General features: G+C 41.1%; 1 long non-coding RNA gene across 1 annotated transcript in view; it reads right to left on the bottom strand.

The window, feature by feature from the left end:
• Window positions 1-10286: 10286 nt before the first annotated feature.
• LOC131504854 (uncharacterized) overlaps window positions 10287-22207 on the bottom strand; it is a 43549-nt gene continuing 31628 nt past the window's right edge. Inside the window, exons 2-4 of the long non-coding RNA XR_009258169.1 lie at window positions 18833-18912; window positions 13201-13310; window positions 10287-11224 (exon numbers count right to left, since the gene is read on the bottom strand). This is a non-coding gene — a long non-coding RNA (uncharacterized LOC131504854). The remainder of the gene's footprint in view (window positions 11225-13200; window positions 13311-18832; window positions 18913-22207) is intronic.

Here is a 22207-nt window from a genome sequence, read left to right as displayed (position 1 = left end):
ATGAGTCATCGGTGTGGAGGTGGTATTTAAAACTACAAGACTTGGTTAGTACACCGAGGATGTAAGGTAGATAGAAAATAGACAAAGTGTGAGGGTTCCCAACATTAAGAGATTGGAGAAATGAGCCTCAGAACGAAAAGATAGTGATGTAAGAGTAAAAGCAAGAAAATGCAGCACCCTGAAAGCCTAGTGGAAAAGGGATTTGATGGGGGACACCGTCAAATGTGTCAAAGGTCAAGTAAGCAGAGGTCTGAGAATTGACCATAGATTTAATAGCACCAAGGTCACTCGTGACACTGACAAGAGCAGTTCAGGAAATGGTGTGGGCAAAAGCTTCTGGGAATATGTTTGAGGGAAAGAACAGGGAGGGGTTGCAGTTAGGTGGATAGACAATTCCTTCAAGGAATTTTGCTGTGAAAAGGTAAAATGGATGCTAGCTGGAGGGCAAGTTAGGGACGTGGGAATTTTTGTTTTTTGAGGGGGGACACGAGAATTTTTTTACAGATGGGAAAAAATAACAGCAGATTATCTCTGTATATCTAGGGGACTGATCCAGTAGAGAGGAAAAGATTTATGGAGGAAGAGAGAAGAAATATTAGAAGAAAAGAATCCTGAGCAGCTGAGAGAGGAAGGGATCTATTCACAGCGGAAGGGTTTTGAAGTTTTTCCTTACCACCACCCATCACTCCATCCTTTTAGCTGGCTTTTATCTGTAGCACTTCTCCTAACAAGATTACATAAGAAAGTTGTTTATTTTTCATCTTCCTCATTAGAATCTAAGTTCCATGTGGGAAGAGATGTGGCCTTGTTCACCCTTGAATTCTCGGCACCCAGAATAGTGCCTCACACAGTGGCTGCCCCATGATTATTTGAGAATGAAGGAACAAGTGCGCATTGCAGCGTACTCCATTCTCACTCCATTCTTATTTTTATTCCCTTCTTTTATAACCCACATCTCCTTCCTCGTTCACCCGGGAAGATATTCAGCCCCCCCCCCCCCCCCCCCCCCCGTCGTGGGCATTCCTGTCATTCCTGTGCCAGCCTTACTCAATGTGTATCCATCCCCCATCTCAATTCCCCTTTAAGTCTCGGCTCTACCCATCCACACTGGGCTCCCCATCCTGATCCCGTCCTTAAGGTAACTCTCATTCTGGCTTCCGCCACCTAGAGCTTCTCTGTTTGTCTCCATTTCCATTCCACTCTTCTGCCATCAACCTGCAGTCTCTGCCTCCATCACTGTTTCTTCCCCACTCCCTTCCTCTGCTGTCATGACCACCTAACCTGCTTCTTCGCCCTGGTTGAAAATCACCAGGGCCATGGTTAACACAAGCAACTGTGGGAAGGCAGACAGATGGAACTTCCTCTCGTTGTGCCTTAAGTAAATATAAAGCATGTTTTATGAACTAGCATTATTCCCTACAAGAGACACAGTAAGTGACTCTCTGATATTTTCTAAAATATGTTTTCCAAATATTGGCATTATCACAAGCCTTGGGACTAGGGGTTCTGAGCCTGAGAGATCAAGCCAATCTCTGTGGTAAAAACAATATGACATCTCAGAGGGATTTTTTTCTTCTTAATTTCTGATGTCAGGAAACACTGAGAATATCTGTAAGTTATGATAAAAAACAGAGCAATTCTTGGGGCGCCTGGGTGGCTCAGTCAGTTGGGCGTCCGACTTCAGCTCAGGTCACGATCTCGCGGTCCGTGATTTCGAGCCCCCCGTTGGGCTCTGGGCTGATGGCTCAGAGCCTGGAGCCCGTTTCAGATTCTGTGTCTCCCTCTCTCTCCGCCCCTCCCCTGTTCATGCTCTGTCTCTCTCTGTCTCAAAAATAAATAAATGTTAAAAAAAAAAAACAGAGCAATTCAAATTGAATCTTACTTTGGGATTCTGGTCTCTGCCTCAGCCTGACTAGTCAGCTAACAAGCCTTTTTGCACGGCTCACTGGGTAGTAAGTACTTTGTCTTTCTTTACCTTCAACAGAAATTATCAGGGAAGCACCTGAATAAACACAGTATTTTCAGTTTCTTGAGATTTTTGTTTTTATATATCTTTCCCCTCATCCCAGTTTGTGACCTAGAATTTCCTTATAGTCAAGGCTGGACCAGAATATGTATATATTAGGGGCGCCTGGGTGGCTCAGTCGGTAAGCATCCGACTTCAGCTCAGGTCGTGATCTTGCAGTTCATGAGTTCGAGCCTGGCTTGGGCTCTGCACTGCCAGCTTGGAGGCTGCTTCGAATTCTGGGTCTCCCTCTCTCTCTGCCCCTCCCCTGCCCCTGCTCTGTTTGTCTCTCTAAAAATAAATAAACATTAAAAAAATTTAATGTATAGATTAAAATTAATGAATGAATTAATTACAGGCATACTTGGATTTATTGCACTTCACAGATAATGGATTTTTTTTTTTTTTTTAACGAATTGAAAGTTTGTGGCAACCCTGTGTTGAGCTATTTTTCCAACAGGATTTGCTCACTTTGTGTGTCTCTGTCACATTTTGGTAATCTCAGAATACTTCAAACTTTTTCATTATCATTATATTTATAGTGATCTGTGACCAGTGACCTTTAATGTTACTATTACAATTGTTTTGGGGAACCACAAACTTCATCGATGTAAGATGGAAAACTCAATGGATGAATGTTGTGTGTGTTCTGACTACTCCACTGACCAACTGTTCCCGTTTCTCTCCCTGTCTTCAGACATCTGTATTCCCTGAGACATGGAAATACTGACACAAAGCCATTTCATAACCCTACAGTGGCTTCTAAGTGTTCAAGTGAAAGAAAGAGCCATACGTCTCTTACTTTAAATCGAAAGCTAGAAATGATTAAGCGTAGTGAGGAAAGGTGTGTGGAAAGCCAAGATAAGTCAAGAGCTGGGTCTCTCAAGCCAGTTAGCCAAGTTGTGAATGCAAAGGAAAAGTTCTTGAAGGAAATTAAAAGTGCTACTCCAGTGAGCACACGATGATTTAAAAAAAAAAAAAAAAGGCAAAACAACCTTATTGCTGATTGAGAGAAAGCCTTTAAAGTCTTAGTGGTCTGGATAGAAGATCAAACCAACCACAGTATTCCCCAATCCAGAGCAAGACCCCTAACTCTCGTCAATTCTTTGAAGGCTGAGAGAGGTGAGGGAGCTGCAGAAGAAAAGTTTGAAGCTAGCAGAGGCAGGTTCATGGCTTCAAGGAAAGAAGCCATCTCCAGAACATCAAAAGTGTAAGGAGAAGCAGCAGCAAGTTGTCCAGAAGATCTAGGTCAGATAATCAGTGAAGGTGGCTGCGCTAAACAACAGATTTTCAACATAACAAAACAGCCTTATATTGGAAGAAGATGCCACCTAGGACTTTCATAGCTAGAGAGAAGTCAATGCCTGGCTTCAAAGCTTCAAAGAACAGGCTGACTCTTGTTGGAGGCTAATGAAGCTGGTGACTTTAAGTTGAAGTCCACGTTCCTTTGCCATTCCAAAAATCCTAGGGCTGTTAAGAATTATGCTAAATCTACTCTGTCTGTGTTGGAACAACACAGCCTGGATGACAGCACATCAGTTTACAACATACTTTACTGAATACTGTCAGCCTACTGTTGAAAACTGCTCAGAAAAAAAAAATCCTTTCAAAATATTACTGCTCATTGGCAATGCACCTGGTCACCCAACAGCTCTGATGGAAATATATAACAAGACAATGTTTTCATGCCTGCTAACACAACATCCATTCTGCAGCCCACGAATCAAAGATTAATTTTGACTTTCAAGTCTTATTATTTAAGGAACACATTTCTTAAGGCTATAGCTGCCATAGACAGTGATTCTTCTGATGGATCTGGGCAAAGTAAATTGAAAACCTTCTGGAAAGGATCCACCATTCTAGATGTCGTTAAGAATATTCGTGATTCATGGGAAGAGGTCAAAATATTAATCTGAACAAGAGTTTGAAAGAAGTTGGTTCCAAACCTCAAGGGTGACTTTGGGCAGTTCAAGACTTCAGTGGAGGAAGTAACTGTAGATGTGGTGGAAAGATCAAGAGAACTAGAATTACAAGTTGAGCTGAAGGTGTGACTGAATGGCTGCAATCTCACTGATAAAACCTGAACAGATGAAGAGTTGTTTCTTACAGAACAGTAAAGGAAGTGGTTTCTTGGGATGGAATCTCCTCTTGGTGAAGATTTTGTGAAGATTGTTGAAATGACAACACGGGATTTAGGATATCACATAAACTGAGTTGATAAAGCAGTGTCAGGGTATGAGAGGATTGGCTTCAATTCCGAAAGAAGTTCTCTTGTGGGGTAAAATGCTATCAAACAGCATTGCATGCTACAGAGACATCTTCTGTAAAAGAAAGAATCAATAGATGCAGCAAACTTCCTTGTTTTATTTTAAGAAATCACCACAGCCACACCTGCCCTTCAGTGACCTTCACTCGGATCAGTCAGCAGCCGTCAACATGGAGGCAAGACCCTCCACCGGCAAAAAGATTACAATTTGCTGAAAGCTCAGATGATGATTAGCATTTTTTATCAATAAAGTGTTTTTTTTAAGTTGATTTTTTATTTATTTTGAGAGAGAGATAGAGAGCAAGCTGGTCTCTATCTCTCAGACAGAGAGGGAGACAGAATCCCAAGCAGGCTCCGCACCCTCAGCACAGAGTCCCATGAGGGGCTCGCACTCAAACCATGAGGTCATGGCCTGGGCCGAAATCAAGAGTCAGATGCTTAACCAGCTGAAGCATCCAGGTGCTCCAGCAAGAAAGTTTTTTTTTTTTTTCATTTTTTTAAGTTTATTTATGTATTTTTGAGAGAGAGAGAGAGAGAGAGAGAGAACACACGCAAGGGAGAGGCAGAGAGAGAGAGGGAAGGAGACACGGAATCTAAAGCAGGCTCCAGGCTCTGAGCTGTCAGCATAGGGTCTGACATGGGGGTTGAATCCATGAACCATGAGATCATGACCTGAGCCGAAGTCGGACACTTAACCGACTGAGCAGTCCAGGCACCCCAAGTATTTTTAAATGAAGGTATGGACATTGTTTTTTTAGACATAATGCTATTACACACTTAATAGACTATAGTATAGTTTAAACATATCTTATATGTACGGGGAAACAAAAAACTCATTTGACTCATTTTATTGCTATGTTTGCTTTATTGCATTGATCTAGAACTGAACCTGCAATATATCTGAGGTATGCTTGTATGTAATGTATAGATATTGCAATAATTACATATTTTTAAAAGTTTATTTAGTTTCTTGAGAGCGAGCCATAGAGGGAGGGGCAGAGAGAGGGAGAGAGAGAATCTCAAGTAGGCTCCATGCTGTGGGTGTAGAGCCCAACATGGAATTTGATCCCACAAACCGTGAGATCATGATCTGAGCCAAAACCAAGAGTCAGACACTTAACTGATTGAGTCACCAAGGTGTCCCTAATAATTATATGTTATTAAAATTACATAATATATAACTAGTTACTGTCAAATATAAAAAAAATTATTATTTCCAATATAATTATGATTCCTTGTGTAATCTTATTCCTAGTTTTTTTTAATAAATACTAAGCCCAAGATCATAAATCATAATTCTCAGTCTGGGGTTTAATACTTAAAAAAAAAATCTCCTAGGGGCACCTGGGTGGCTCAGTGAGTTAAGTGTCTGACTCTTGGTTTCAGCTCAAGTCATGATCTCACAGTTCGTAAGTTTGAGCCCCACACAGGGCTCTGGTCTGAGGGTGAAGAACCTGCTTGGGATTCTCTCTCTCCCTCTTTCTATGCCCCTCTCCCACTTGCACTGTCTCTGTCTCTCTCCAAATAAAATAAATAAAGTTAAAAAAAAATCTCCCAGAGTGTATGTTGGTATTCTTTACCAATGAGCATAAACTCCTTCTTTTTGGCTAGAATAAAATCAAGAGACATGTGATTTTGCAAATATCACAGTTGAATTTGCTACCATGACTGTTGTATATAAATTTGACATATATGAATGTTTATTTGGGGGTGCCTGGCTAGCTCAATCGGAAGAGCATGTGACTCTTGATCTCAGGGTTTAGAGTTCGAGCCACACATGGGGTGTAGAGATTACTTAAATAAATTTTTAAAAACTTAAAAAAAAAGAATGTTTATTTGATTCAGGATCTAATAAGTGTTTCTAAAGTAGGCATCTATTGTCATAGAGATCAAATATGTAGAGTCCTTGACCAAGTCAATTTCTCTTCTACACAGTGGGTAAGCATCGTGAATTTAATTATCACCTCTGAGAATCCTATTTTGCTCAAGGTCCATACTAACGATGATCCTTCAGATTGACACATTTTATTAATTATAAAACAAATTATTTTTGTATCCCAAGGAGTAATATAACAAAGAATACCATAGAGAATGATAATGTATGAGGACTATAAGACATAAATGAACAGAAGTGTGTCCATCATCCAGCTTGGAAAATAGAGCCTCACCAATAGTTTTGAAGCCTTTTGGGAGATCCTTCCCTCTGCATTCCTCTCCCTCCTCTACAGGGATAATGACTATTCTAAATTGTGTGGTTATAATCTCTTTGCTTTTTGTTATCGTTTTATTACAGATTATGTAATCTTAAAAAGGATGTTGTTAAATTTTATATATCTTTGAGTATCACATAAAGGGCTTTATAATGTACATTTTACTTCAGTGGCTTACTTTTTCCAATTCACATTTTGTTCTTGAGTTTACCCATATGGCTATGTGTAATCACAGTTTGCTCATTTTCGGTGCGTACACTGAAGTATGACACAGTAAGAACAAACAACAACCTATTTATTTCTTCATTCTCCTGTTGACGGGCATTTGAGTTACTTCCAGCTTTTGACTACTATAAATAATGCTACTATAAACATTTCTGTTTGAGTGATCTGTTCACATGTGTACAGATTTCCAAAAGGTATGAACCTGGGAGTAGCATTGGTAGGTTGTAGGCTACATATACCTTAAACTTTACCAAAAATAGCCCAACATTTTCCTGAAGTGGTTGTACCAATTTAGCACTCCATCGGCAGTGTATGTGAATGTCTTTTATCGTGACACACACCTCATGATGTGCTTTCAGATTCCCTCAAATGCCTCCTTTTCTCTCTTTCTCTTTCTGAGCGCCCAAACTGCACCTGCTCACCTAGCCAATTCCAGATTTGTCTGAAATCCACGCTATGGAGATCTGCCAGAGAGCCACGGGGAGTAGCTCCATGTGATGTAAACAAGAAAAGCCAGGAGCCGGGAGCCTCCTTTCTCTCTTTCAAAGTGTAGTTCTTCTCGCAACCCTTGCAACCCACATGAAGAATGACCATGTTTCACGAACAACCTTCTGTGTCTCTTTGAAGCTGGTTGCGAAGCACTAATAAAAAATCTCTGCCCATGTGAGCCAGATCCCAGGAACAAAGATGTTTATGGCAACATTATCTGGGGTGGTCAATAAGCATCACAACGCATCCCAGCTTTCCTTCTCTTCTTCCCTCACCTCATTGCCCTCAGCTAACACATCTAAAATAAAGCATTGGTCCTTCTCTTAATCCTTGTCTCAGGCTCTGCTTTCTAGAGGGTCCAGGCTAAGAACATTTTCATGACTCACTTCCTCATCAACTTTTAAGACTGTCAGATGTTAAAAATTTTGCCGTTCTGCTGGATGTATCCAATGTGGTTCTAATTTGCGTTTTCCTGAATCCAATGAAGTTGATGAACTTTTTATACATTTATTGGCTATTGTAGTTCCTCATTTGTGAAATGCTTATTTAGTATTTTTACCCAATATACTATTGGATTGTATGTCCTTTTTCTTTTTCTTATTGATAGGTAAGATGTTCCAGTTAACTATTAGAGAATTAGAAAGCCAGGCTGTATAAAGGCATACAGGGTGGGAGATATTGATGTTACCTCTGGAAAATACATTTGCCATATGTAGGAGTCCTTTATATTTTCTGGATACTAGTTCTTCATTGATTACATGTGCTGCCGGCTTCTTCTGCCACTCTGAGGATTATTTTTTCACTGTCTTAATGGTATCTTTTGTTGAATAGTGTCTTAATGTAATCGAATGATGACTCTTTTCCTTTATGCTTGGTGTGTAAATGCTTCAGGCGCACTGAGGTCATGAGGCTCTTCTTTTGTAGTATCTTCTAAAATCTTTATTGTTTTAAACAATATTTTATTGTAGTAGCTTCCAAAAGCTTTATTGTCACACTTATACATTTATGTAGTTATCAATTTATTACTTGCTCAGCTCTAAAGCCACCCTCTTTTGTCCTGCTTTGTAATCCTGGAGCTGGACCTTATAAAGGGTTCTCCTTTGTCAACTGACACGTTCTTAGTCTTGCCAGAAGAGGGTGCTGAAGAGACACTGCAAGAGGAGGGTACTTTTCCTAGTTCCCGTGCTTTCCCTTCAGGTGCAGTAAGTGGCTTCTTGGCCCTTGGGTGGCTTCCCACTGAGTTTCGCTGGCACCCGACGGGTGATTTCCAGCAAGCTTCACCGGCACCCCAGTGGGTAGTTTCCTGCCAGACAGCCCTGGCCTGCAGCCCGTTCCCTCTCAACCAGTGGAGCGCAGCTACACCCCCGAAGTCTGCATCTCAGCCTTGGTGGGGGGGGCGCTCTTCCAAATTTGTTTCTTTCTTGGCTGCTCTGCCCTAGCCCTAGAGGTGGTGGCTGTTCCCTGCATCTGCTATGCCTGTATTATTTGTAGTTCTCTACTCCTCTAAGTAGTTAATCCCCTTGTAATTAGTTAGTAATTCTTTATATTAAATTTGTCTAGTTCATATTACATGCGGTTTCTTTTGCCTGGCTGGGTCTTGATTGACAAAGTATTTAATCTACCTAGAAATAATTTTGTATATGAGATGAGACAGAAGTCCAACTTCACTCTTTCCATGCAGATAGCCAATTGGGCCCCATTTAGCAAAAAGAACTTTTTCCCCCATTGTTCTTCAGCGACAACTCTGTCATATAGCAACAGTCCCTACGTGCGTGAGTCTGTTTCTAGGATGTACGTTTCTCCCATTTGTCTGTCTGTGCCTGCATTAATGCCTTCACGTCCTATCACATCTTGTAAGTCTTGGTATCTAGTAAAGCATATCCTTCCACAAACATCATTTTCTTCAAAATTATGTTGGATTGTTATCAAATGCTTTTTTCTGCTTTGTATGAGATAATCTTATATTTTGTTCTTTAATCTATGGTGAATCACACTGATTGCTTTTTAAATGCTAAACTCTAAACTGTTTTGTTGTTTCTATTTCTGCTGGCTCTATCTCATGGTGGCCTATTTCCTCATGTGGTAGATTTTTTTATTCCTTGCTCTTATTGGGCTGAACAATCTGTAAGATTAGTGGTATCAATTTGAACCCCAGACTCATGAGAGGTCAGGTTCATTGTTAGAACTCTGGACAGACTATTATTATTTTCACTCAAAGTCATAACAGAGGCAGGCAGGTTTTTTGTTTTTTGTTTCTGTTATTGTCCTGCCTTATATAAGCCCAAGACTTATCTCCCATTTCCCATGATGCTATTCACCCCCAAAGCTTTAGGTTTCTACTATGGATACTTTCCCCAGGATAGCCAACTCCCGTGTTGGCATATCACCAGTTCCAACAAGCTGTATTTGTTTTAGGCCGCTGGAGATTTTCTTTAGTGTCTTGAGGTCTTAGCAAAGTGTATAGAATATCTATTTGTTGAAATTTATCCGGTACCAGTGTTTTTAAGCAGGAGGGCATCTTCTAGTGAACCTCGCTGCTGGTGGCAGAAGTCTTTTTGTTGCAATATCTTCTATAGCATTATTATATGTGACATTACCAACTTTGTTCTAAAATCTTGAATAATTTTTCTTAATGGACCTGGCAACACCATATATTGGGAAAGTTAATGTCCAAAGCCTTTCCGTTTCACTTATTTCCCTGAGATTCTATAATTTTGCTTAGGGGAGAGACGAGAAGTGGTGCGTAACCAGGATAATATCCCCATAATCACATACGCCAGACCAATTCCTTGGATGCCAAAAGTCAGCTCATGTACCACAAATGAAATAAGTCCCAATAAATGATCACCGACAGTCTAATTGGACAATTGAGCAACTGAAGAGCGGAAGATTAAGATACAGTGTGTACTGAATTCAGGGAAATATCATAAGGATTAATACAACATTCATTATAATTACATTGGCTACTGGCCACAGGAACTAATCCATTTTGAATGAAACATTGAAACACTTTAATAGCAATGGCTATTTGTGGAAAGAGTATGGAAGTATGGGAAATTACACGGGGGACGGTGCATTTGGAAGGCTTTATTGGTCTTATTCCAGCAGCAATCAAAAACAACTGTTTTGCATCCCCAGGCTTCAAAAGTCTTCCCAGAGGAGGGGCAACAGTATCATGGATATCCCATGAGACGTGACCCAATACTTGGAAATAAGAAGTTTCTTTATGAACAGAAAGAATAGTTGAAGGAAAGTGTAATATTTTTATCCCTGGATTTTGACATACCAAAACCATAAAACAGTAATCAGACAAAAGCCCATAAACGATTTTGGAATTTTTTTCTAATCTTTTGGATAGTCCTTTTCTCTCTGGAGGGGAAGATCCTTTCCACTTTGAAATGGCACAGTTTCTGTACCTTATAAGCAAGACCCCAAAGCAACCCTGTGCATTCAGAAGGGACAGTGGGGCCACTGCCGTGGTGACCTGGCAATACTGACCTCATCATTCGGTCTCTTCTCCAAAAGAGAGGGGCCAACACACTCCCTGTGTTTTTAAATTTTGAGGTAAGAATTGAGCAAGGCCCTCTTCATCCAGTGGGGAAAAATTGTTAATTTGCTTAAGTTTTTCCCTTGCAAAAGAGAGGTTAGTGGCAGAATTACTCCTTTAACGTTGCAATTTCATATGTTGCTCAGAAAGTGGCCCATTCCCAGACTCCTTTGTTAGGATAAGTGTCCGTTGGCACCTAGAGAGCAAATACGGAGCCAATATAAAATGTGCACCAAGATGCTCTTAAGGCTAAGGGTAAAAGTCCATGAAATAGGCATAAAAAGCTGTCACTGGCGCCCGTGCGCTCTTGAGGTGGGAAGCCTGGACCAGGATACGTGGGTGGTACGTCCAAGCTGGGACGATTCCCTTCGGGGGAGTTTGATTGATGCTTCTTTCCTCTGATGAACTTTGAAGTATATTCAATCTTCAGGTTGTGGATTGTAGATCGTTTTTATCAGGGTGATCTTTCAAGCTGCTTGTTCCTGTGAATAGAAGTGTTGACACACTTCAGTAGTGTTTTGTAATAATGTAGCAACATGCCATTTAATACATAAATATTTTCCAAGTGGATGGCCACTGGAAATGCAACAAGAAGTTTCATGAGCCTCTCCAGTTCTTCTGCTGGCTCTAGTTTTTGTGACCTTAAGAATTATGGGCAAGAAATCTGACCATTTCGGTATATACATTTGGGCTAATTTACTTTTCGAAATCCCATTTGGCTTTCTACCATCCTGAGCTAGTTGAGCAGAGGAAGTACACTGTATTAGTTTCGGGAAGGCTTTGTCTACTTCCTTTACAGTTTGACCTGATCACTGCTGAGGGATGAAGTTGCCTCAACTTGGGAAAGAAGCTCTTTGGAAGTCTTTGATTAATGGTGACTGTGGAAGCTTTTGCTTGTTACTAAAAACATACTTGAATTACCAACGTGCAAGCACATGAACAACATTTCTTTGCCTAGGTAGAAACCTGAATATTTACAAATGTCCTTGTGGTGAAGGATGGGCTACTGGTATTTATGGGCAAGTTGACATTACTGTTCATTCATTCGGTGAATATTTACTGAGCACCTGCTGTATACCAGACACAGTTCTAGATGCTGGGGATAAAGCGGTGAATAAGGAAAGAAGGCAAAAATTCCTTCCCCCACGGAGCTCACATTCTTTTTTTTTTTTTTCAATATATGAAATTTATTGTCAAATTGGTTTCCATACAACACCCAGTGCTCATCCCAAAAGGTGCCCACGGAGCTCGCATTCTAATGGGAAGAAACAAACATGGCCCGGAGGTCAAATATACTATGTTAAGTGTACTTAGTGCTAATGAGAAAAACAAAACAAGGAAAGGGGATTAAAAAGTATGTATGTGGTAGGCTGGGAGAGGATTACAATTTTAGATAGGGTAGCCAGGGCAAGCCTTCACAGGGACGGAGATCTTTGAATAAAGCCAGAAGGACATAAAAGGAGATGAGGAACAATAGAGGTTCTGTTGAGATAGAAGGATAAACAGCAGACCAAGTAAAGAAGATGTGTTCAGAAAGGAAAGGGTAACCAACTCTGTCAAATGCTGCTTGGTAGTTGAGTAAGAGAAGGGCAGAGAGTGGACCAGCTCTGGAAGGGCAACAGGGGTGAAAACCTGACTGACATGGCTTCAGGGGAGAAACAGATGGAGGGAAATTAGAGATGGTGAGAACAGACCGCTATTTTGAGGGATTTTCCTCTGAAAGGGAGCAGAGAAACAGAGTAATAACTGGAAGGAGAAACAAGATAAAAGGAAGCCTTTGCCTTACTGTTTTCTGGTTTGGGGGGGCGGGGGTGGGAGATAATACAGCATCTCCAAACCATGACAACAATTATCCACTAACGAGTGAATATCAGTGCCATTTGGAGAATGCAGGAGCAGAGTGAGGGCACCGCCAACCGGGGAGAGAAGACAGAGTGCCTGTGGACAGATGCTGGCAGACAGGCAGGTTGGATAGCAGGAGCTGTGGAATTCTCTCCTGGTGGCCTCTATTAGTGAAATAAGGAGCAAGGTCAGCAGCAGGGAGTGAGGGATGAAACCTGTATGAAGGGGGAGGAAAAGATGTAAAATAATTAAGTACGAGAGTAAGAGAGTTAATGGACTAGATAAATGTAGAATAATGACTAGGAAGTTAAGTGCCCACTGGAGGTAAGTGGTCATGAATGTGAAGTGGTGCAGTCAACACAGTTGTTGTTTTTTCAGCCATGTTTTTCTGCAGCATTGACGCAGGCGTGGGAGAATTAGCTTCTGCCAGGGTCTCAGTTTTGCCAAGCAAGTAATGCAAACTGAGATCTGGCCAAGGGAGTTGAGGGCATTTGGAGTGGTTCGTTACGACTGATGATAAAATTTAAACTGGGTAGGGAAGTGGAAGGTAAGGAAGGAAGCTGAGGCTCCCATACTGCAGAGTGGGTGGCTTAAAAACAAACATTTATTCTCTCACACTTGTGGAGGCTGGAAGTCCAAGATCCAAGGGTGGGCAGGGTTGCTTTCTGGTGGAGCCTCTCTTCCTGGCTTGCAGACTGTCACCCTCTTGCTGTGTCCTCACATGACCTTTCCATTGTGGGTGGGTGGAAAAAGAGGGATTTCAGGTGCCTTTTCTTCTTCCTTTTTTATTTGGTATAATTGGCATATCACGTTTTAGTTTCAGATGTACAACATGATTTGATATTTGTATATATTGCAAAATGATCACTATAATAAGCCTTTAGTTAACATCCTTCACCATATATATTTACAAAATTTTTTCTCTTGTGGTGAGAACTTTTAAGATCTATTCTCTTAGCAATCTTCAAATATGCAATACAATATTATTAGCTCTAGTCACCATGCTGTACATTATGTCCCTGTGACTTATTGATTTTATAACCAAAAGTTTGTACTTTTTGATCCCCTTCACCCATTTTGACCACCCCATCCCCCACTTCTGGCAACCACCAATCTGTTCTCCGTATCTATGGGCTTGGTTTTTTGTCTTGCCTTGTTTTGTTTTGTTTTTAGATTCCACATATAAGTGAGATGTAAGGTATCTGTCTTTCTTGGACTAATTTCCTAATTTCCCTTAGCATAATGTCTTCCTCTTCTTATAAGGACACTAGTCCCATCAGATTAGAGCCCCCACCCTTATGACCTCTTTTAATCTTAATTACCTCCTTAAAGTCTCTAAGTACAGTCATGTTGGAGATTAGGGCTTTAACACAGGAGCACAGGAGTTTTGGAGGTATACAATTCAGTCCATAACAATAAGGAAAGAAGAACATGAAACACTCTGGAATGACAAAGCAGTAAGGTGAATGGATTGTAGGTAATGGTGAAACCAAAGGATCATCGGAGTATTAGTGTGAGTTGGAAATAGAGAAGTAGTTGACTGGAGAGTGGAGCGTATGAAATTGGGATTATAGGGGTTGTAATAATCTGGAATGACAAAATCTAGGGTGTGACTGCAAGACTGAATGGCCAAGGCAGGATGGATGTAAAGGCCACTGCAGGAGAGGACACCAAGGAACTGAGAGGCTGGGGTGTCGGAAGGCACATCTCTGAGTACACTGACGTTACCAGGAATTATCACAGGGGTAGTGTTGCAGACAGTGTCAGTGAGCCAGGTGTCGAATGTCCAAGGAAAGAGGGAGAATAACCTCTGGGCAACAGATGATGCCAGTAAAGCAGGACTATATTGGGGCAAATTGTAGCCAACCAACCCTAAGTCATGGAGGAAGGGATTTGCAATCCATATCCCAGATGGATTTTCCAGAAGCTGAGGTGTAACTTGAGGTACAAGAAGCTTACCAGGGATCAACACGTGTGAGTGGAAGAGGGAAGAAGCAGGACTGGGCAGAGGAAAAACTTGAACTATGAGAAGGTCCTACAAGCCTCAACTAACCCAGGAGCAAGTATCACACATCACAGCATTCAATGTTGGGCCAAAATAGCTGGACTTTTACATCCCAAAGCCCCTTCAGTCACCAGATTCGGGTCTCAGGCAGGCGGCTTTCTGCAGATGTGGCACATTCTGAAATAGCTGACGGCTGGAGGCTCTCTGCCTAATGCGCTCCCTGCAGCTGGAAAACAAGTTCTTCCTGCAGAGGCGTCTGAGCGGTGCCTCTCTGTGTCTACCATGAAGACACTTGCATTTTATTTTGGCATATACAAAAACCCTACAGATCAATATGAAATCCTAGGTTGCCAAGGATAATAGTGGCTGCCCAAATCTGAATCTCTTCACATTCCAAATATCAACATGGATGGACATAGAAGGTATTATGCTACATGAAATAAGTCAGACAGAGAAAGACAAATACTATATCATTACACTTATGTATGGAATCTAAAAAAAAAAAAACCCAAACAAACAAGCAAAAGCAGAAACAGACCCGTGAATACAGAAAACAAACTGATGGTTGCCAGAGGGGATGGGGGTAGGCATGGGGCAAAATGGAAGAAGGGGAGAGGGATGTATAGGCTTCCAGCTATGGAATGAATGAGTCACAGGGGTGAAAGGTACAGCACAGGGAATATCGTCAACGATGTAACAGTGTTGGGTGGTGATAGACGGAAGCTCACTAGTGGTGAGCATAACATAATGTATAGAGATGTTGATTCAGTATGTTGTACACCTGGAACTATTGTAACATTGTGTGTCGATTATTCTTCAGTCAAAAAAAAATTGAGAGCCCTAAAGAGCTTTTGTATGGGGTTACTTCTATCTGTATTTAATATTAAATATTAAATAAAACATTAAAACTGAGAATAATAACATTCACTCAGTAAAAGAATTCAATAAGAAAGCAGAGCACGAAATTAACAGGCAGAAATAAATAGCCATCAGGTATATAAATTATAATCAGCCGATATGATGGTAGGTAATAGCAACAGAGAAGACAGACATTTAGGAATAAACTTAAGAAATGTGCAAAGTCCAGGGCGCCTGGGTGGCTTAGTCAGTTCAGTGTCTGACTTCAACTCAGGTTATGATTTCACAGTCTGTGAGTTTGAGCCCTGCGTCAGGCTCTATGCTGACAGCTCAGAGCCTGGAGCCTGCTTCAGATTCTGTGACTCCCTCTCTCTCTATCCTTCCCCTGCTCGTGCTGTCTCCCTCTCAAAAATAAATAAACATTAAAAAAATTTTTTAAAAAGAAAAAAAAAAGAGAAATGTGTAAAGTCCATCTGAAGAAAATTTGAAAAATCTCCTGAAACATACTAGACAAGCAAATGAGAAGATGTCTCTTACTTTGGATGGGGTGATTCAACGTAATTAAAGGTCAGTTCTAAGTTAGTTTATAAATTTAATTGTGATCCCCCCAATGTCAACAAGTTGACACTAAAGTTCATATGGAAAAATAAACATACAAAAACAGACTGGAAAGATATGAGGGGGCAGTGGCTCTCTCAGTAATTAAAATACACTCTAAGACATCTCTGATTAAAACAGGGCGGGATTACTCTTGTAGGCAATGTGTAATTTTTAAAATCATTTAGACTTGGGGGCGCCTGGCTGCTCAGTCAGTGGAGCGTGCAACTCTTGATCTCAGGGTTGTGCGTTCAAGCCCCACCTTGGGTGTAGATATTACTTAAAAAAATAAAAAAATTAATCATTAAGATTTGTAATTCTTTGAATTATTTTGTGTCTCTCCTATTAACATTCCTGTGGTTTTGATAGGCAGGTTTGATAACCTGACAAGATAGCTGTAGTTTTTGTATTTTATTTGCTTGAGCAAATCACTTCTCAATTTTAGTTGTGATGGATAAGCCAGAGCTTTAAGCGAAATGTAGCATCTGGTGTTATTGAAGAATGACAGGTAGGTGAAATTAATACAGAGCAACTCCAGTAGATTTATGGATTGAATAGTCACAGTTTTTCTTTTAATCTGTTATGTAAGTTTATTAATTTAGTGAAAACAATGTTTTTACCCTAATGTGTACTCTACCAAATTTATATTTGTATTATTAACACAAAAGCAAATAAATATGCCTTCACTATTAAATTCTTCAACTGAATTTATAGTGGTTCTAATGCTAAAGTCAGATATTTTACCTCTAAGAGTAGGACCATTCAAACGTCTTGCTTTGGTTTAATGAATTGAATGAAAAAAAATCTACCCATTATTGACATTAATATCCCTGATTTTCTCTTTGATGCATCTGATCCTAATGGATGTCAAATTGGCATAATTTATACTGCTTTTATAATTCTTTTACTAGTGAGGCCAACACTTGAACAGCAAAAATTGTGCAAGAAAATTCAAGAAATTGAAATGAGAGAAATTTTTTTTTAATTAAAAAAATTTTTTTTATACATTTATTTATTTTTGAGAGACAGAGAGAGACAGAGTGTGAGCAAGGGAGGGGCAGAGAGAGAGAAAGAGAGAGAGAGAGAGAGACAGAATCAGAAGCAGGCTCCAGGCTCTGAGCTGCCAGCATAGAGCCTGGTGCGGGGCTGGAACCCACGAACCGTGAGATCACGACCTGAGCTGAAGTCGGACACTTAACCGACTGAGCCACCCAGGCGCCCTTTAATTTTTTTTTTAATGTTTATTTATTTTTGAGAGAGACAGAGACAGAATGAGAGTGGGTTAGGGGCAGAGACAGAGAGGGAGACACAGAATCCGAAGCAGGCTCCAGGCTCTGAGCTGTCAGCACAGAGCCCAACGCGGGGCTTGAACTCACAGGCTGTGAGATCATGACCTGAGCCGAAGTCGGACGTTCAACTGACCGAGCCACCCAGGTGCCCCTGAAATGAGAGAAATTGAGAAGAACAAGCATGTGACCTGGATGAAAGCCATGTTTAACAGAATGATTTTTAAACGTATCTTGTGCAGTGACACAAGTTAAATCTGACTATTTTATAAGTAGCTGCTAATGTCTTAGTTTTTATGTGGCTATAATTTCACTACATCCTCCATAGTGGATGGTAAATGTTAGCATTTTGTGCTTTTTACACATTTATATAAACTTTTTTGAGAGATGAAATACAATATATATATTTTTATTAAATATTCGCTTTTTAAAAAGTCACTGCTGTTGAGAGCCACCTGTTGGGTGGCTCAGTCAGTTAAGCATCTGACTCTTCATTTCTGCTCAGGTCATGATCTCACAGCCATGAGATGGAGCCCTGCGTTGGGCTCTGCATTGATAGTGTGGAGCCTGCTTGGGATTCTCTCTCTCTCCCTCTCTCTCTCCTCATCCCTTCCCCCCCCCCCCCACCCAATACATAAACATTAAAAAAGTCACTGCTGTTGAAAGGATATATGGAAAAAATTTTTTTTAATTTTTTTAACATTTATTTTTGAGAGTGAGACAGAGCACAAGTGGGGGAGGGGCAGAGAGTGAAGGGGGGACGCAGAATCTGAAGCAGGCTCCAGGCTCTGAGCTGTCAGCACAGAGCCTGAGGCAGTGCTCGAACTCACGGACTGGACTGCAAGATCATGACCTGAGGCCAAGCTGGCCGCCCAACCAACTGAGCCACTCAGGTGCCCCGGAAAATTTTAAAATAAGTTACTGAGCAATAATATAAATATTTATAGATTTACAACTTAAATGACAAAAGCAGCAATAACATTTGATTATTCTCTATACAAACTATGATGCAATTGTTCAACCTCTATTTCACAAACTTATGTAATGAAAAGCTAGCCTCTAATTTCCTGATTCCCAGTAATACTGTTCATTGGGAAACTGATGTTGGGCTTATAACTAAAGGTCACGGTGCACAGAGCCTAAGGCAAAATCGGCTGGTAAACCAAGCGTCTAAGTGACCAGAGGAGAGCAACAGCAATGTCATTGGTCACTTGTTTCCAAAGGCACTTGGTTTAATCAGCTAGTGTCCTGTAATTTGTCCCTGGAAGAGATGTGTGACGGCACAGTTACATGTGTGCACATCTACATGACCAGAAACGGTCAGGAGAAAGAGATAGAGGTCATCTCTGTTCATCCTTCATATTTTACCATTTGTTAAAGTAGGAACTTTGTTTACTGCACATGCATTTTGTGTGGTGCTAGAAGAAATATGGAAACTGGGGATCTACCAAATTCATCATAGCTTATTGAAGTGCAGCTATTAATAATACCATTCTGCTCACCAACAACGCCAATGTGTGCATTTCTTTCCCATACTAAGCCGATGTCAACTCTCATGATGGTACCTCCTACTGGACCAGGTCTGGAAAGAAAGAGACAGTCACAGTTTTAACCAATGTATGCCAAGCATAAGTCTTTAAATGTTTTATTTATTGGGGCGCCTGGGTGGCTCAGTCGGTTGGGCGTCCGACTTCGGCTCGGGTCACAATCTCATGGTCCGTGGGTTCGAGCCCCACATCGGGCTCTGGGCTGATGGCCCAGAGCCTGGAGCCTGCTTCCGATTCTGTGTCTCCCTCTCTCCCTGCCCCTCACCATTCATGCTCTGTCTCTCTCTGTCTCAAAAATAAATAAAAACGTTAAAAAAAATTAAATGTTTTATTTATTCATTTATTTATTTATTTATTTATTTATTTATTTATGAGAGGGAGAGCGAGAGCAGGGGAGTGGGGGGGGGGGGGGTGGACAAAGGATCCGAAGCGGGCTCTGCACTGATAGCAGTGAGCCCTGATGCGGGGCTCAAACTCACGAGAGATCATGACCTGAGCTGAAGTCGAACACTCAACCGACTGAGCCATCCAGAAGCCCCCCAAGCATAAGTCTTTAAAGGAAAAAGCAAAAATTATGTTATCTGAATTGCCAGTTGCCTTGATAGCTACGTGCAAATACTTGTAGTGTCCCATTTGTACTGTTCGTTGCCAAAGCATTATACGTGCAAAGTGTTAGGAGGCTTAAAGCTGCACAATATGGTGTCAGTATCCTGCCCGTGATTGACGGACCTGGCAGAGGGCACTTACACAGTGTTGGGAGAAGCTAGCAAGTCAGACCGTAAAGACACAAAATATGTTGGCAAAGGAGATTGAGTGAGTCTGCAGGTTTTCTTTTGAAGACTTTTGAGGTTGGGGCGCCTGGGTGGCTCAGTCGGTTAAGCCTCGGACTTTAGCTCAGGTCATGATCTCGCTATCTGTGGGCCCGAGCCCCGGGTCGGGCTCTGTGCTGACAGCTCAGAGCCTGGAGCCTGTTTCAGATTCTATGCCTCCCTCTTCCTCTGACCCTCCCCTGTTCATGCTCTCTCTCTCTCTGTCTCAAAAATAAATAAATGTTGAAAAAAAATTAAATTGAAGACTTTTGAGGTCAAAACGAAGGATAGAAAATTACTGTAATAGGGGTGTTGTGCATGTGTGTGTAGTTTTCTTTTATTTTCTTTTTTTTAAGATTTTATTTTTAAGTAATCTCCACACCCAACGTGGGCTGGAACCCACAACCCTGAGATCAAGAATCACCCGTTCCACCAACTGAGTCAGCCAGGAACCCCTGTGGTTTTCTTTTGTTTTTTAACATTTCAATCTCTCCAATAGATATAGAAGAGATGCTATTATTTGAAAGAATGACTAGTTCCACTGTTTTCTCTGCAGAACTTCTGTCACTGCACTGAGTTTGTTACTGATCACTCCTTTCCAACCATATTTTCCCAAGCGTTTAAATTTTTTTTGATAATGAAATGTTTGATAGACTTAAGTTGGTAAATTAGGTTCTGGACCCAATTCCAACTGTCGGGGGAGACCCCCACACCACCACCAAGCAATTCTCTCGACACCAGCTAGGTGTCCCACAATTTTACTCAATTCTGACACTGTTTATCCAGAGATAGTGTCAGATCCCACAGGTTCAGGGATCAGTCTTATAAGACCATCATCCCCTCCCCGCCCCCTACCCCAACTTAAGACACCAAATACCGGGGTGCCTGGTTGGCTCGGTTGGTTAAGCATCTGACTTCAACTCAGGTCATGAGCTCACGGCCTGGCTCGTGAGTTTGAGCCCTGCTTTGGGCTCTGTGTTGACAGCTCGGAGCCTGGAGCCTGTTTCAGATTCTGTGTCTCCCTCTCTCTCTGCTACCCTTCCCTGCTCGTATTCTGTCTCTCAAAAACATAAATAAACATTAAAAAAAAATTTTTTTAAGGGGCACCTGGGTGGCTCAGTTGGTTGAGTGTCTGACTTCGGCTCAGGTCATGATCTCACAGTCTGTGAGTTCGAGGCCTGCGTCGGGCTCTGTGCTGACAGCTCAGAGCCTGGAACCTGCTTCAGATTCTGTGTCTCCCTCTCTCTCTCTGCACTTCCTCCATTCACACACTTCTCTCTCTCTTTCTCTCTCTCTCTCTCTCAAAAATAAACATTAAAAAAATCTTTTAAAAAATTTTTAAATGGCCTTAAACATATATGAAAAGATGTCTAACCTCACTCACAGAAAAAAAATGTGAAGTCAATTTACTCTGATACACTATTTTTCACCCATCAGATTGGTAAAAATGTTAAATTATGACACATTCTGTTGGTGAGGCTGTGGGGAAACACCCTCTTACACACTGCTAGTGGGAATACAAACCAGTACAACTCTTGGAGGGGGGGATTTAGCAAAATCAATCAAAGGTGTATAGGCATTTAGGATCTCTTGATCCATCTTTCCCACTTCCAGAAGATATGCTTCCAACAGTACAAAAATAGTTATGGACAAGGTTATCCATTGTAACATTGGTTGTAATTGCAAATCATTGGAAGCAGCCTAAATGGCAGACACAGGAAAGTGGTGAACTGTGGTACATACGTACAGATGAGTACTATGCGCTGTAAGAAAGAATCTACCCGAACAGATATGGAGTGATTTCCAGTATATATTGTTAAGGAAATAAAGCCAAAATGCAAAAGACCACCTACAGTATGCGACCTTTTATGTAAGAAAGAAGAGAAAATAAGAAAACATGTATGTATCTGTTCATTTGTGCAAAAGAAGCACAGAATGGAGAGATCAGAAGTAAATGAGACTGATCCACTTGGGTAGAATGGGGTAGAAAGAGTGGGGGACAGAAGTGGGGTGCCAACAATGGGAAAGGGGAGAGATGCTTTGAATCATACTAATGTTTTATATAGTAAAAACAGAAACAAACAAAAACCAAGAATGGGGGAAGCCTACAGTAGAATATAAAGAAACAGATGAAACAAAATGTATTTCAAATGAAAAACATAACCACACTGAAGGGGGGGGGGAAGAGCCAATTCAAATAACTCTGGAACACAGAATTACTGGTAGATACTCTCCAGTGAAAGAAAAACAGAAATACTGAGGTCTGTTTAAGATTGAGATCTGGTTTGTTTCCTTGCAATGGTATAGGCTAGATTTTTCTTCTTTTCCCCCACCCTCATCCTACACTAGATTTTTTCAAACTTCTTTTTATGTGTATTTCAGGACTGAAACTATGAGCCATGTTTCTCGCCGTTGGAGAAGGAAGTTACAAACATGGAAAGAGGGAAGGCTGGAATGAACCCTGTGGAACTGGATGGGAGTTCAATAATCCATTGAGTCCAACAGGAATCCATGAGTCCAT

The sequence above is a fragment of the Neofelis nebulosa genome, chromosome 2, assembly GCF_028018385.1.
Source record: "Neofelis nebulosa isolate mNeoNeb1 chromosome 2, mNeoNeb1.pri, whole genome shotgun sequence".
In the NCBI taxonomy this organism is placed as follows: domain Eukaryota; kingdom Metazoa; phylum Chordata; class Mammalia; order Carnivora; family Felidae; genus Neofelis; species Neofelis nebulosa.
The sequence above is the reverse complement of the archived record's forward strand: the minus strand, read 5'-3'. Positions and strand labels throughout refer to the sequence as shown.